Below are 15687 nucleotides of genomic sequence, written 5' to 3' on the forward strand. Positions count from 1 at the left end.
ACCTAAATGTAATGAGATAATGTTTAACTGGCACAAATCATTCTCATTAGCTGGTGATCGTGCTAAATCTGCAGCCACCGCGTCAGCAAGGCAGCAGACAGACACCAAGCGCGCAGTAACATTTAAGGTCTTCTAATAGTATTTTTACTGCTTTGATGTCTTGCACCTTGTCCTGTTTCATGATCCTGCCTCCTTTTGATTCATCTCTGGTCCTTATTTTGTGGTCTTATTTCTGGATTTTATTTTCCATCAAGCATATTTCAACACTGGTCTTTCTTTAGCTTTTCCTGTTCTTTCCCAGAAATTGGATTTTCTGTTTGAACTCATTAGGATTCAAAACTTACATGTGAGGTCTGGTTGTATACCTCTGATATTGCCCCTGGAACGAGTGGGTTTATGACTTCCGTATTTTTGACATTGGTTTTCCCGTGCTTCAACCTACCTATGATACAATTATTTATTAATGATTTTTCTACTCTGGTTATTTTTATAAAGTCTTACTGAATTCATAGCCATTGAGGTGGTGATGAAAGCTTGAAAAGATGAAACACTTGAAACGCTGAAAAATTAAACAAAGTAGAACCCCAAATTCATTATTAAAAATAGTTGTATATAATCTTACTGTTGAGAAACCTGATTTGTGAATTTTACATGTTTGGGATTTGCAATACTGCAATTAGTTATGCAGTATACCTTTTAGGGGTCACTTTTTTACATGTGATTGGTTTAAATCAGTAACAACAGTATATTGAGCAATGACTTTGTATTTATTGCTTAACTAAAGTGTTTAACAGTGGCTGCGTTTCATGCAAGTATAGTTTTTGCTGGACAGCTGACTACCTTGCATTTCTGAAGTCTTAGCCTTGGTCTTCTACACTGCACTCTCAGTTGCATGTGTGACAATACTGAAAGTGTCATCCTACCAGATTTGTTACTGATTGAATGTATACAATTAAAAAAAATTGGGAACAAAAATGTAACAAGAAATACTATAGTGTCACTCTTTAAAACGTCCTTGCAGAAAACTCAAGGGAAAAAGAATGGTAAAATGAATTAACTGTACATATTGTGCAGTCAGCCATTATAATTGGCATTAGATTCTAGTTGTCTCTGCATCAAGGTTACAACACTATGCCTGAGAACTAGGAATCTTGAACAATGATTTTAAGGGTATGGTATTATAACAAGATGGTGATAATACTAAAATTTGGTCTAATAGCCAAGAAATATTAACACAGGCAGAAGCAGAACTTCCAGCAAAAAGGAAGACTAGTGAGAACGGCATGAACCCTAGAACCCCATTTATTCACTGACTTCATTTTTGAACTTACTACATTGACTAGCATTTTTTAATCTTCACCTGCTGTTATGTTCTCAAAACCATTTTGCATGGCTGCCGATGCTTTTTGACTTGCATCCTTCGGTACCAGGGTCCAGTCAGCCCTCTGTGTGGCAGGTAGATTCATCATAAGGATCTAAGAAGAGTTTTAAAATTTCAGAGTTTCTTGAAAAAAAAGTGTGTTGTTTATTTTGAAACTAGTAGTTTAAACATTTCATGTCAATTTCTGTTGATAAATATGGAGAACTACAATTTTAACTGTGAATATCCAAACACACTGCAAATTGTTATTGTTATATATTGCTATTGATATTTTACATTTTAGCCTTACAGTTTTATCTTACCAAAGACAAACTGGGAATAGGCCAGTCTCCAGGCTGGACTAGACTCAAGTTAGTGAAATATTGTTTGTGCTAATGAAAATATTCTGTTGACCATGTGATGACTGCACATACCTAGATTTTTCCGTGGTGCTTTTTGGTTGCACAGCAGAAGAAAAGGCTCAGCATCTTTATTCACTTCTCTTCATTAATTAACTATTGCTGGTAATGTTGCCCCCCAAACATCTTTTCCTTCTTTCATTAAATAGATATAGGATAGTTAAATGGATATAGGATAGTGTAGACAGAGATATAGTTAGGCAAAAGGTAAGTATTAATTCTCTTTCCCATGTGGCCCGTATGACTGGGATGATTGAATATGCAGTCGTCTGAAGAGCAGGCGAACTGGTGTGAACTCGTGGGAACTCCCTTGCCACAGATGATGGAGAACAGGCTCATTTTGAGGATCTACAAATTCATAGTGTAGGGACTCTTCCAAAGGCGATTAAATGGTTATTGGTGCTAGTAGTTATTCTCTATTCTCATATTTCCTTTTTCAACCTTGAGAGGTGGGGGGAACAGGGCTCAAGGAGGATTTTGTTGTGTGCATGTACAGAGACATCCCATAATCGCTACTATTAAGAGTATCTGAGGGGCATCATTACAAAACGTAGTGCTGTGAAATTATTTGACAATATTCAGTCTTTCCAGTGCAGACAAGATTTCAAGCGTTGTGGTGTTTCCAGTATGTTTCACGTATGTTGATGAGTCTTTCCATGTTGTCATATTGGTACATCTAATCTTACCTGTTCTTTAGGCAAAGTTGGAAAATGTATAGAATTACTGAAATGTTCATTGTTGCAACATAAAGCATTGTTCAGGGGCATGGATAGAAGGCAGATCAGTCCCAGCTACACAGAAAATGTTAAATTTGTTTTTAGCTTTTGCTATGGTCCCAGAGTAGTGTTAACAATGTGTGCAGGGGCGCTGATGTACCTCCCTATAATATGATTCAATGATTATATAGGGCGGTTTTATCATTTCCGTATCTATGTGTTTCTAGAAATAGGCAAAAAATCAAGACATTAAAAATGGTTTAATCAATAAATTGAGGAATTGGTCTTGGCCTAAAGAAAGGAAGAAATATAAAAAAAGATAGCGATGCACAGTGTCTTCACAGTGCTGTAAAAAGACAGAGTGGACAGCATTATAGGAGGGACCAGTTTATGGCAAGAGAAGTAATGAGCAGGAAATGAGGCAGCATAATGATAAGGTGAAAAAGAATAGATATAAAAAGAATGATGCAAAAAAGAAGGAATGCTGTTTGGAGAGAGAGAAATTACATGATGATCTATGAAATTAGAGGGGAGAGATTTATGATGAAGTGAAATTGGATTTAATGATGTAGAAGAAAGGTGATTAGGGACAGAAGAAAAATAGAATTTAGTGATGAGAAAATCCTATTAAATTGTGCAATAAATCTTCTTGCCACTTCAGATTTCCTTTCTTTCTCCTCCTTCTTCCCAGGATATTTTTCCAGTGCAGTGGTCTCATTATTTAACCATACTGGAACCCCATTTTCCTTGCAAAACACTTCCCCATCTCTCAATAGGACTAGAAAAATGACAGAAGAATTTTGAACTCTTGGCACTGGATTATGACCTTCAGACTTGCAGTCTACGAAATGTGATGCTTTGTCAAGACCATGTTTAAGAGACTGGGGTATTTTTTTTTTAGGGCTCTTTTTTTTGGTCCTACAACAAGGTAATTATATCAGCTATTCCATATAAAACAACCATCTTTCCAAATTTCCAGTAATCTCCATTTCATAAGTAAAATCTCTGGACTTTGTACAGTTGGCTTGCCTTTAATGTCATTTAGTGCCATATTACACCTTTGTAAAATCCAAGCAAAGTAGATAGAAGCAGTAATATAGCACGCATAGCAGATGGTATTCCATTAGGAAACAATCAGTTTAGTCTGCTGTATTTTTGTCTAAATTATACTGAAAAGGCAAAGTACACACACAGTATTAATGCAGCCATTCCTGCCTCTTCCCTTTCTTTTTTTGATGGATTGGCCAGAAAATTCAGCTCTTTATGCCTTAACAAAACTATTCATAAGATACTTTATCAAAACAATTACAATGCAGCAGCTATTGCATTCTCAGTATGTGACCTTTCTGCCTTAGTATCGTGTTATTGAGACCTAATTTGGCAAGAGTTTGCCTTTCGGTTAAAATTTGAATCGTTTGGACCATAGGATGGAAATGCTAACAAAATTACATGTTGAAACTCCCTCTCATTTTCCCCAGAAAGCGATTTAGCAAAAGAAGTCTGGAAAGTCTTCAGGGCCAATTGACACTTGAGCGGTCTGAAACAGGACTCTCTCAAAGTCAGTTAGACAACAGAGATGGAGAGGTGTCCTGCAAAAGCAGTGTGAGTAAACTACAAAGTTTCAATGGTAGTTTAATTTGCATAGGAAGAGCTTTCCTGTGGACTTACAGTAGAGCTGATTCATCACCCGATGCCTCAAACTTAAAATGGTGTGTTGTGTGGAGTAGAAGGCAGCTAAATAGCTCAGCCAATCTTTCTGAAATTTTAGTATTGACTAGTCACCCTTTTTGTAGCTTTTTTTCTTTGACAATCGTTTAAAATCTTCCAAAAGCCTTTAGCATTTTGCAGGAAAGAAGAAATCCAGGACCTAAGTTAATGTGATTCTCATAAAAGGGAATATGTTGGTTCAGTGACATTGTAGAGTTTTTTGGAATATACTGTTAAGCTTATCCTGTAAACTGGGAATACTGAACAGGAATGTATGTATACTAGCCAGGTCTTCCACCTCTGTGTCCTGCATGGAAAAACATTTTTAGAGTTGCAGTTCCACAGCTCTATTTATTTCAGAACTGTTCTGGTCAATTAGACGAGCCTGATGTTGCTCAGCAAAGTTCTTAATTTTCAATGCCGTAAACTTGCAAGGAAGTTCCCTTAAGCAGTAGTCCCCATGACACCGGAGTTACTGAAATCACAAAACAACTGGGCAAGCTGCTTTGCTTTCCTGGAGTCTCTGGCTAATAACCCTGTCTCCCTGAATTTGAGTTGTTTAACCGTCATCATGCTGAGGTCCACCTCTGTTAGAGAAACAGAATCCTTAAATTATTTTAGCAAGAGAACCAGCATCTGAGTAAAGCCTATATGTATCAAGAGTTTTGAAAGTACGAAGAAATTGCTTTCATAATGACTGTGAAAAAATAAAAAATGCTGAAGTAATACCATTATTTAAAAGGAGAAATAAACATACACTTTTAGGTCTATGCTGTATCTGTTTGCTGAATACTTGGTATTTAAAGCGAAGACTCTGCATTTTAATCCTAAAAGCGACTCTCTACTAAGAAGATGATGTACACAGAACCTGTCATGCTGGCTGTTTTTCCAGCCATCTGGATATTATCTGTGTTATTAGTGATTGACCAAACTCCCATTCTTTCAGTGGGGCGTCTTGCTTCAGGTTCTGGGCAGGTTCCCACTGTGTGCATGTGCCAAGGAGTCAAATTGTATGAGAAGGGAAGTTTGAAAAGAAGACTGTAAGAAAGGATTTTTTTAAGGAATATAAAATAAAACATGATAGCAGTAGAAAGCTAAAGGAAGCTTGAAGTGGCAAGAAGACAGGAAGTATTCTAAATTTATAATGAGAATTAATTATGCATTCATTGCATCTGAAGAGGTCAGACATGATGAATTTAAATAGTACATGAGAATGAAGGCCATCTTTTACATTAAAGGCATTACAACAGGGTGATGTGAGGAGAGGCAGAGAAGTAAAGGAAGCAAAGGGGGAAAATTGCAACATTAAGGCAATAAGTAACAAGACCATTAAATCGAAGGGATCTGCTTTGTGACTAAATTGATTCATGATTTTCAGGCAATTCAAAATAATGACAATTTATTAGCCATAAAATTACATGGAAAAAAGTTTAAAGCTTCTGAGGAGGTTAGTAACAGAAGGAATTTCATACTGGATTCTCATCCGCTTGCAGGACTAGAAAAACCATTAGAACTCCTGTACAATGGAATATCTCCTCCTTCAAATTTTATTCCTTTCTTACATACAGTTGCTGTAAGTTTCTTGCTTTTATGGGGAAAAATGCTGCACCTTTGTTTGTTTGTTTGTTTTTTATGATCTCCTGCCAAATCTGCCCTATCTCCACTACCCTATTTGTGAATATAACATATGAGCAAAAAAGATTAAACACAAGCCTATGGAAAAGCTGTGCGAGACATCTAAGTTTAGGGCTACAGTAAAAAATCCTGCTCCCCTTTCTGGAATACTGGAGCTCAGAGCTATTAGGTTAATAGCGATAGAATCTGTTTGGTAACACCAGTGGAAATACAGCATAACCTCTACGTTTAACACTGCTTCAACATCTGTAGACTGGGAAGTATGAAGATGCCACATTGCTCAGGTACTTTGGAGACAGGAACCATCCATGTGGAGTTATGCAGTACTTACCGTGATAACTCAGCTCTGCTGTCAGACCCAACAGCTTGTTCTGGCTTCCATATTGCTAAGGAATTTGAGGAGACACAAGGAACGTGTGCATAGGAAGGTGAGGAGAAGGTCAGAAAATCTCACTGACTTTCCTAGCGAAGGCATACATTTAATTATGGAAATTCCTTGGTGGAGGGAGCTCTTCAAGAATATCATTTCTGTGGCCCTGAGCTTAGTATTGTTAACAGAAAACTAAATCAGAGAGGCTTAGCGGTCAAGAATGGAAATAAAATGTATAACAGGAAATAGTAAATTGTCACCCTGGGCTTTTACAAAATAGCACATGAGAGAAATAAAGAGTTTTTTCCCTGAGGAGTGGTTTCATATACCAAGTTGTCCATGGGATGCAAGGCCACAAGAACAGGATACTGTACCAGGTAATTCCCCTATGGCAGCTGTTATGATTCACTGGTTTTAATATTATCCCCAACTTCACTTGAGGGAGTTCTTCAGGCAAGCTTCTGAAGCATAGCATGTAAACTAATAGAGTTATTTTTTTTTAATCACAAACTGTTCTTTATTTATTTACTGAGGATCAATCTCTGAGCTGAAAATGGCACCATAATTTCTATAGCCGCAATTAGATAAACACAGTTAGATTGAATCAATACCCGTTTTTTGTGGAGAATATTATACTGAAATTATGGAGTATGGATCTCCTCCTTGTCCTGACAAATACAATTAGCACTGGAAACCTGGTCCAAAGTCCACCTAATTAGTTATTTACTAATTAAATAGGACATTCATAAAGGATACATTGCTAATAAACACATTAATGCTGTCCTCTCATTCTAAGTCTAAGTGTTCAGCATGGTTTTGTGTTGATGGTTGATCATTGCGCTGTGTTTGATGAAAATCCTGACAGGTTTAACAGCTGAGAAGGGTTTTAAACATCAGGCACGTGGATCCTGATGATACCTTATTGATACCTGATAAGGAGGGGAGGTTTCTCGTTTTTTATTTCCCTTTCTCTTGTTCTAGGCCTTGAAACGAGGGCAGTTGTTATGCTGAGGGTAGAAAACGTGTCTCCTTACCCACGAAGCGCTTGGGTTTACCTCCCTCGCTGCCGTTGCAGCGCAGACTAATGCGTGATTGGGCTAGCATGTTTCTACTCACATCACCAACACCAAAACTGTCCTGATTATGTGTCTTTTTTTCTTTGAGGACTTTACATTGCGCTACCCTAACAGGGAACGGGGCAAGCTCAGTCCTCTGACAACCTGGAGCGGTAATTGTAGCATTTCGAGCAATCATTTCAACGCCAATTTGCATGTTTTCACCATTGGAAAGTTTTTCTTCTCTCAGCACTTCCGCACAGCACTGTGTCAGCCTCCTAGCACATCTTTATGCTCCTGATTTACCACTGCTTTCGTAAAACCTAAATGTATTACTGTTACCACGCACACCCTTGCGGGCTGGTTCAGTTGCGTGAGCGGCTTTGAGATATCGGAGGCAGGTCAGTGAGATTTTCGCTTGCCCCACGAACAAAGTCCTGCTCACGGGGTGGCAAGACTCTCCGTCCCCCATAAAACTTTAGCAAGGGAGAGCGGGCAAGGTGCGTCGCCCCAGCTGTGGCTTCTCCTCCACGGCTCTGGCATGCTACAGGCTGTCTGACGGCCCCGGTGGTGTCTAGCACGTGGTGGGGGCCTGGGGACGCCGGTGCTGCCAGCAGCTGCTGCTCGGGCGCTGGTGCGGGCCAGGGCAGCAGGTCTCCAGCTAAGGCTGCACGCTAGGTACCCCGGTGAAGCTGTTACGGCTGCCACGAGGGAGAGAGAAGTTTGTTTCTTCGAGAGGCAATGTGCAAAATGGGACAGTCGTCTCCTTATTTTCCCATTTTCAACTAGCCGTTTTAACGCTAAGCGCGTAATTTAATTCAAATTATGACTTGAGTTGACTTAAGTTTGACTCTTAAATTAAAATCTTCTCCTTTTTAACTTCTTTTGCTTTTTAAAATGCTTTAAAATTTGTCTTCTGTCATTTTAATGCCTCTGTCTTCAGCCAGATGTAGCCATTTTTCTTTTAAAAAAGGCACAACAAGGAAAATCCTTCTCGGCTAGGACCCAGTCAAATTTAGCTCATCCGTTAGGCTGACAGTAGGTTTAGCACATTTATTAATTATGAGTGCAACTTGTTCAAACAAACAAGATCTCAAACCCTTAGGAGGCCTGGCCTGTTTCTAAATAAATAAAAAAAACCTTGAAAAATGCTTCAAGGCAAGCTCTTGGCAAAGAACAGAAGGGAATCTACTTTGAGAGCCTGCCACTAAATGTGGGGAGAACCTTTCTCTTCACTTCTTGGAGAATTGTGGTGGGTATGTTAGCAATACAGTAATGGTGTACAAGTATAAATGAGCTTTTTGGTTGCTGGAGGAGCAAAAAATGTTATGAACTTGTGTATGAATCTCCTTGTGAGCATCTTTTGTCTTCAAGACTGGCAGTAGTTCTGTCTTCTTTCTTGTGTGTCTTATATTTCCAGCCTTGGGGCGCTGTCAGTGCCACTCAGTGGATGAATTTCTGCAGAAGTGGTGGTTGCACTGGGAAGTCGATTTTGGATTTGCCGTAGGCTTTTCTTTTCTGGGCGAATGCATCCTCCTTGGACCCTTACAGGGACCTCTCAAGCATAACCCCCCTGTTCAAAGAGTCTAACCACCTTCTCTAAAATTATCAGCCCATCATAATTAACCAAAGGGAGAGGTTCATTTGAAGACATAGTCTTTCATGTTGCTTGTGTTACCTAACAGCCTGCATTTCGAACAGAACCAAAATACTAGCGCTGGGGACATCAGTTGTCATAAATTACTATAGAGCTGCATTTTGTGTGCCAACAGATATAAGAGATTTAAGTGCTAATCACCTGGCATGGTCAACTGCTATGTTTAGAGAATCTTAACTTCTCCGTTTTACAGGGAGATAGTGTGGCCATTTAGTTGGATTGCAGTGCAATTATTGATTTCAGATCTCGAGAGACTTGTTAAATCTGTCATTAAGGCCAGTATTCATTCATTTATTTTTTGCTATGAACAGACATCTGCACTGAAACTATGGGAGTGAAATGTGCAATGGTGGTACGGGGAAACCTCATGTTAATAAGTTTAGAGAAAGCAAATACCTGTTTGTAACAAGTACAACCATATGTCCTACAAATCTGCTCCGTGTTTCCATATTTGCAAACATCTATGATTTCCATTTTTATAGGCCTTACCCTGTAAGCATATGCCTTCCTATGCTGCAGCTATTCCTTTTGTTGATGCAAAACCAGTATGAACAGTTGTGTCTTGTCTTCCTGTCTCGGGATTAGCATGTCTGTGTTTTTTTGCTTCTGCAGGGTTTTTGCTCCCAGTAGTTGCCACACCCCTATCCCTTCGCTTATACATACTTCGACGTGGGAAGCAGAGAACATGTGTACAGCCAAATAATCTGTTCATCAGTTACAGTAAAACGTCAGAAATAAAAATACTGTTTTCCATAGCTAACCTGAATAGACCTTTCTGAAGGGAGTTTAAGAGCACACCTACAGTGAACTAGATTCAACTCTTTGTTACACAGATGTTAAAAGGACTCTGTGGTTGCGTTTCTGGGGCAGTTCCAGTGAAATTAGTGGAGCTACTCTAGCTATCCAGCTTTGTAATATAGAGTTGAATTTGACCTATTAGCATATTTTTCTCTGGATATAAGATTTGATTTTAACAATGCATTACTCTAATGTGCTGCTTTTGTAACTGCATTAGTTTCCTTGAAGTTACATAGATGAAAAAATGATGTATTGCCAAGTAAGTCAAACCCAGAGAAGTCTGTGACATAATCAGGGAAGAGAATATTGTGGACCGTTAAGAATCTGTGACCCAGAAAGTAGCACAAAAATGCAGTTACTCTGTGTGCAGATGAAGTATCACTTTGTTTTTTCAAGAACTTGGTTTCTCTTTTTCCCACCCTGTTACGTTTATTGGAAAAGTTCCATGTAGTTCATGATCATTAGAAAACCGAGGTCATACCATTAAAATTCTTTGGCATTCAAAGTTAGACACTTTTTCTCTCCTTTTCACAGAACACAGCTTTGAAATAAATAAACGGTAAAAACGATAAGCCAATTGTAATACCTTATATTAGGCAGGAAGGACGACGACTTGATTTTTCAACAAATGCTGATCCGTGACAATTCCTACTGCCAGTTGCTCAGCCATTCTAAAAATCAAGGCATCTACTTAGGTACATAAGTACAGATGCTATAATCTAACTTACGGATTCTAAGTTTTGTTTTTTTTTTTTTTTTGGCCATAATCTCTTTATGGCTTAGAGGGTCTTTTTGCTGTTTTTCACTTAACAAAGAGAAAACTTAGAGCTCCAGAGAAAACTTAGATCCGGATCTAAGTATCTACATATGGACCACCAGAAAAGTGAAAGAACTATCTGAACTGTTCATCTTTGTCTATATGCAAACTTACTGCCTTCGCCTGAAGGTCTATGAGATCAGTTGAAAGGCTGATATTTATTTCCATGGTTTTGAAAAAGCCCTAAATGTTCCATGCACCACACATGATTTTCAGTAAGATATATTCTCTTTTTGGATGTTTATACTGAGATTCCTGAAAGACCAGAGGATGGAGATCTCCTAGATGATTCACTCTGTGACTGACTTTCCAGGCTACACTGGACTTTATCATTTGTGATTTCAGTACCATTATTTTTAGCTGTGAATGTTTTTGACCTTATTAAGGAAGTAGGATAGTTTTAATAGGTTTCAGATTTTAAGTCTGCATTGTTCTTTTGAAATCTAAGACATGAAGTAGATATCATATAGTGAGCATAGCTATAAATCTAATTGCTGACACTTGAAAAACTCTTCTCCAAGTAAGCTGAGGTTGGTAGAGAACTATTAGCTATTTTAAATATAAATCTTTAATTTTCAGGTATGCAGAAAGATGTCCTGTTGCATTAGGTATTCTAGAGATTGTGTTGTATTGTATGGTACTGTGTGGATGTATAAGATATACTTATATTCTGAAGATAATTTTATTGTGATGACAAGCTTCCAATGAAGGAGAAGGTATTCAGAGGGTTGGATCTTCATCCCCAAACTTTGCGGTTTGCCTCATGTTTATCCTATGGAATTCTCTTCCTCTCTAGTCCTTTCTTTCCTGTCAAGTGTCCTGGGTTGCGCTGTCCTCCCCTAGCTTTCTCCAGTTGCCTCTTTTTCTCCGCAGCATTTGTAAAAGCTTGAGTTTGGGAGGAACCTATTCTTCATTTGGATCATTACTTGGTGATGGTTCTCCTTTGCAGATTGTTTGTCCCTCTTCCCCCTCTGCCACCCACCCCACGCATGTAGTCTGTGCTGCAGGACGACTCTGCAGTTCTGTATTGAGAGCTGATCTCTGTCGTTACCTAGGTAGCTCTCGTTTACCTTGAAGACAGAAAGGCGTCATCTCAGACAGCTGTCTATTCCTTTGTTTCAGGCAATACAGAACCAGGAAGGTTTCACGGGACTTCTGTAGACAGGTGTGTTTAATAATACTCTTCTGTGGAATTTGGAAGCTACTGTAGATAAAATAATCAAAATTTGATATTTACAAATCCTTGTGAGCATTTCGGAGCCGTGTCCAAGCCATTCTCTGTGTTTTGTGCAGAGACGGCAAGATGATTTCAAAGAAAACATTTTATGCCTTTCTGGATGACATGCTGCTGCTTCCCAAAAGTTTTTTGTTTGCCTTGGTTTTTTCCTCCATCATATATTAATTCTGTCTCTTCTTCCTTGAGAGACAGATGGTGAGCTGGTGCTACTAATGAGCTCCCTGCTGCCCAGAGGAGGCAGCCTGGAATGGGCTGTGCTCTGAGAACTAACAGCCTGAGCACCCTCACCAAGGATCTAACACAGGCGATGAAAGGTTCGATGCACAAATACTGTAACAGACTTTCTTCCCATGCACCTATGAACCATGTTTCCCCAAGAGAACAACTCCCTGAAACAGTCCACCTATTAGTTCAGTCCTTACTGTGCTTTTGGGGAGATGGCCATGAATGATTCAGCAGTCTCTCTCTTTTTACGGAGGTGGAGAGAGTATTAGGTTGTGGACACATGGCGATTGAATGCCCTGCTTTTCTGGCATTAGCACACCAAGAAATAAAAATAAAGAGCACCTGCTGTTCCTCACCATGATTCTTTGAACAGTATAAGCACTTTTTTGCCAGAAGGCCATTCTTTTCTGGGCTAACTTTAGAAAGAATGCAATTAATTATAAGAAACACAGACTTCTAAGGTAATAAAATCCAATTATCCAGGGATTCAAGATGGATTCAGTTATATCTTGTTTAAAATACAATAGGATTATCAAAACTGACTTGTATAAAGTATGCAATTAAAGATGGGGGTCCAGTTGGCCTGGAAGTCTAGCAGTTGCAATTGTATCACCAGTTCAAGGCCGACTGTGAAGTTCTCAAGTAGTGGTACTTATGTGGATTTGGTATGATTATGGAGAATTTTTCAAAACCTAATTTGTTGGTTACATTTCTGAGAACTTTCTCAATGGATTCATTAAATGTTCTTTTAGGGTCTCCGGCAGAGACCACAAAGAGAGAGATATCCATTTCTCCTCAGTCAGCAGAAAAACTGCAGTGACGCAAAATTTCTAACTGAGTGAATGCAAAACATCCACTTAGTGTATTTCAAAACAAATAAATAGTAGTATCAGAATAGCTGACTTTTAATATGAGGTCTCTTGCTCAAGATACAGCATTTTGCCACTGGAATAGAGATCATTAAAAAACCAAAACATTTGCTTTCAGTTATCACACAGGGATACACCACATGAGTTTATGGGATGGACAGTAAATCTAACTCTAACTTGACTAACTGTTATAGCTGATGTAGAAGTGTCAGTCCCTTATCAAAGCAGGTGCTTTGATATCTGTACCCAGTGCACATTTACGTTAATTACTGTATACGAGGGAGTAACAGATGTGCTGCAGATGGCTAGCATGATTAAAATATATTTCACAAAGAAAGATTTTACAGGTTTGGAAGCTAGCAATAAATAAAAGGGTTAAAGAGCACTATTTTAAAAAACTCAAACATTTTAGTAATTGAACTAATAATGTATTTGTTTATTTCCTTATTATCAGTCAGTTGCTCTGATTAGATTTTAAATAAAATAATAGTCCACTTAAGCAGAGATGTTTTGTCATATTTGAATTTCCTAGTACTATGCCCACAGTTTTTGTGGAAAAATGTGCGTACACTCTCTTATTGGTCTGTACTTTCCTAGCTTGCAGTAAGGACATAAAATGAGGGTCAGGATGAAAGGGGCTGGCAGTCTTTTTTTAAAATGTACATTTACATTTACTGAAATGAAAGACTTTTATAGGAATGTACTCATTTCACTAAAAGTGCTTTTAAAAGCGTTTCTGATTTTAACTGGAAATTCATTATTGAAAGGCGAGTGAGTGAGGCATTTACAGACAGGCAAACACCCATCTCAGAAAAAAAAACAGTATGGTCCTGTAGGCAATGTAAGATCTGGAAGCTGATCCAGATGTTCCCACAGGTTGGGTGGGTATCTTCACAGTAACGCTGTTTTCTCTTCTGGGACGTCGTTCCTTCTCTGTTTTTTTGTGAAAAACCTTGCCAGGTCTTATTGTCATCCTATTTCAAACCATGGCAATTGCTGGAGTCTCAAAACTTTCATCTAAGAAGAAAATGGTTTCCTGCCTAGCTGTAAGAAGCATCATTGTAAGGTTAGAAAGAAGATTATGAAATGCTCATAAAGGAAATGATGCAATCTTGATAATTTAATCATATACTCCTAGGTTGACCCCATTTCCAAATTAATAATAAAAATGTAGACCACCTTGCCATGAAATCTGATCAAGAAGAACCACTTAAATAGATACATGAAATGACATTGAATTAACTTGAAGAAGCTTAGGCTATTCAGTGTGCTGTGCTATGTAAGAGGTAGAGAAGGCGGCCTGTCATACTGTGGTACTTTGGATGCAAAAGACAAATTAACTTTTTATAAATTGTTCTTAAATAAGATTTTGTTTGCTTGTTTTTTCCATGTGGGATCGCTAATGGTGCTTAATCACCAAAATACTGTTTGACTGTTTTGCTTTAAGAAGGCATTTTTAATGTTAGGTGAAATAACCACTTTTTGAAAAGCAGATTACTAAGCACAGGTGAATTGCTTATTTCTGGCTTTTGCTGTAGCTATTTTTGCAACTAACTATTAAGGGGGAGATCATCAACAAAGAAGAGGAAAACAAAAGGACTCAGCTCAGGCCATGGGTCGTTATAGACTGACTTGTGTGAATGGAACGTCTGGTAGCCCTCATCAAGGACCGGGTCCCCTTTCTGCTACTCACTGTACAGAAAGGCCGTGGAAATGTGCTTTTTATTCCAAAAAACCTCTGTGCCATACAGAACAGTTAACCGTATTCACATAAAAGTAGCTCTGGTGGTAGAGTTACAGAACACCTGGCTTAGGGATTTTTCTTCTGTGTCCCCCGCTCCGCTGTATTAACATTGATTTCCTTGTTATGTTCCCCAGACATTTCTCTTTGACTCCTGCCCTGCCCCGTGGTCATCTCCGCATCTTTTTTGGAAGGGCGAGCGGCGTTTGTGGCTGGGGCTGCCGGAGCCACGGGACGGCTGGTCAGTCACCTGGCTGCGGCTTGCCGGACCCCCAAACACCAGTTCCCCTTACCTTCACCTGAGCAGAGGTGCTATCTGGGGCTGTATCCTTTTTCCAGCTATTGCTGGTCCTAGAACTTGTAGGAATTTAGGATTTTGGAGAGGAAAGGAAATGAAAGAGAAACCGAGTGGTCATGTAAGAAATGTTTCCTTAGGGAGCCAGACTAAAAATATGCACTAAGACTTGTCTCACACATTATGTATCAAGTAGAACGCATCCTCTGGTGCACTGCTGTCACGGGGAAGCTTAATTACAGGGGTGACCAAGAACTGAAAAATGCACAAAAGACACAGTGCCTCAATTTCCGTGATAGCTCTGGGGTTGTGTTATTTCACAAACACATTTGTCAGTTATTCACTGTACAATACCACTCTGATTTGACACCATTATATTTTTCCTTTAATATATGTTCTAGATAGTTATTGTCTATTTCCAACTATTTCCTCTCAGATCGCGGCCAGAAATGACATAATTACATACATTAAAGTATATATAATATGGTATTTTGTTTGTCAAAAATGTTGTACTTTACAATGTTCTGTCCTGCAAGAAGGCAAGACATTAGATGTGCTACAGAAGTATTTCCTGGCTTTGCAGTGTCTTGCACTCTTTTGATTTGCTCTCTACTAATGTTTTCTGTTACTTTGGATTTTTGGATACAGTGGAACATTGTGAAATGTTAGCCCAGTTGTGTTACTCAGGTTAGTTGTAGGTTTAGCTCATCACGGACACCACCTTAGACAGCAAGGAAAAGAGGAACATTGCCTTTTTTCTGAATTTAGATAATGAATTACCTTCTT

General features: G+C 38.8%; 1 protein-coding gene across 2 annotated transcripts in view; it reads left to right on the forward strand.

Annotated features, from left to right (window-relative positions):
• Nucleotides 1-15687, forward strand: part of SORCS2 (sortilin related VPS10 domain containing receptor 2) — a 552296-nt gene that overhangs the window by 267286 nt on the left and 269323 nt on the right. The gene's annotated exons all lie outside the window — the stretch shown is intronic.

This window comes from Struthio camelus, chromosome 4, assembly GCF_040807025.1.
Source record: "Struthio camelus isolate bStrCam1 chromosome 4, bStrCam1.hap1, whole genome shotgun sequence".
Lineage (NCBI taxonomy): Eukaryota > Metazoa > Chordata > Aves > Struthioniformes > Struthionidae > Struthio > Struthio camelus.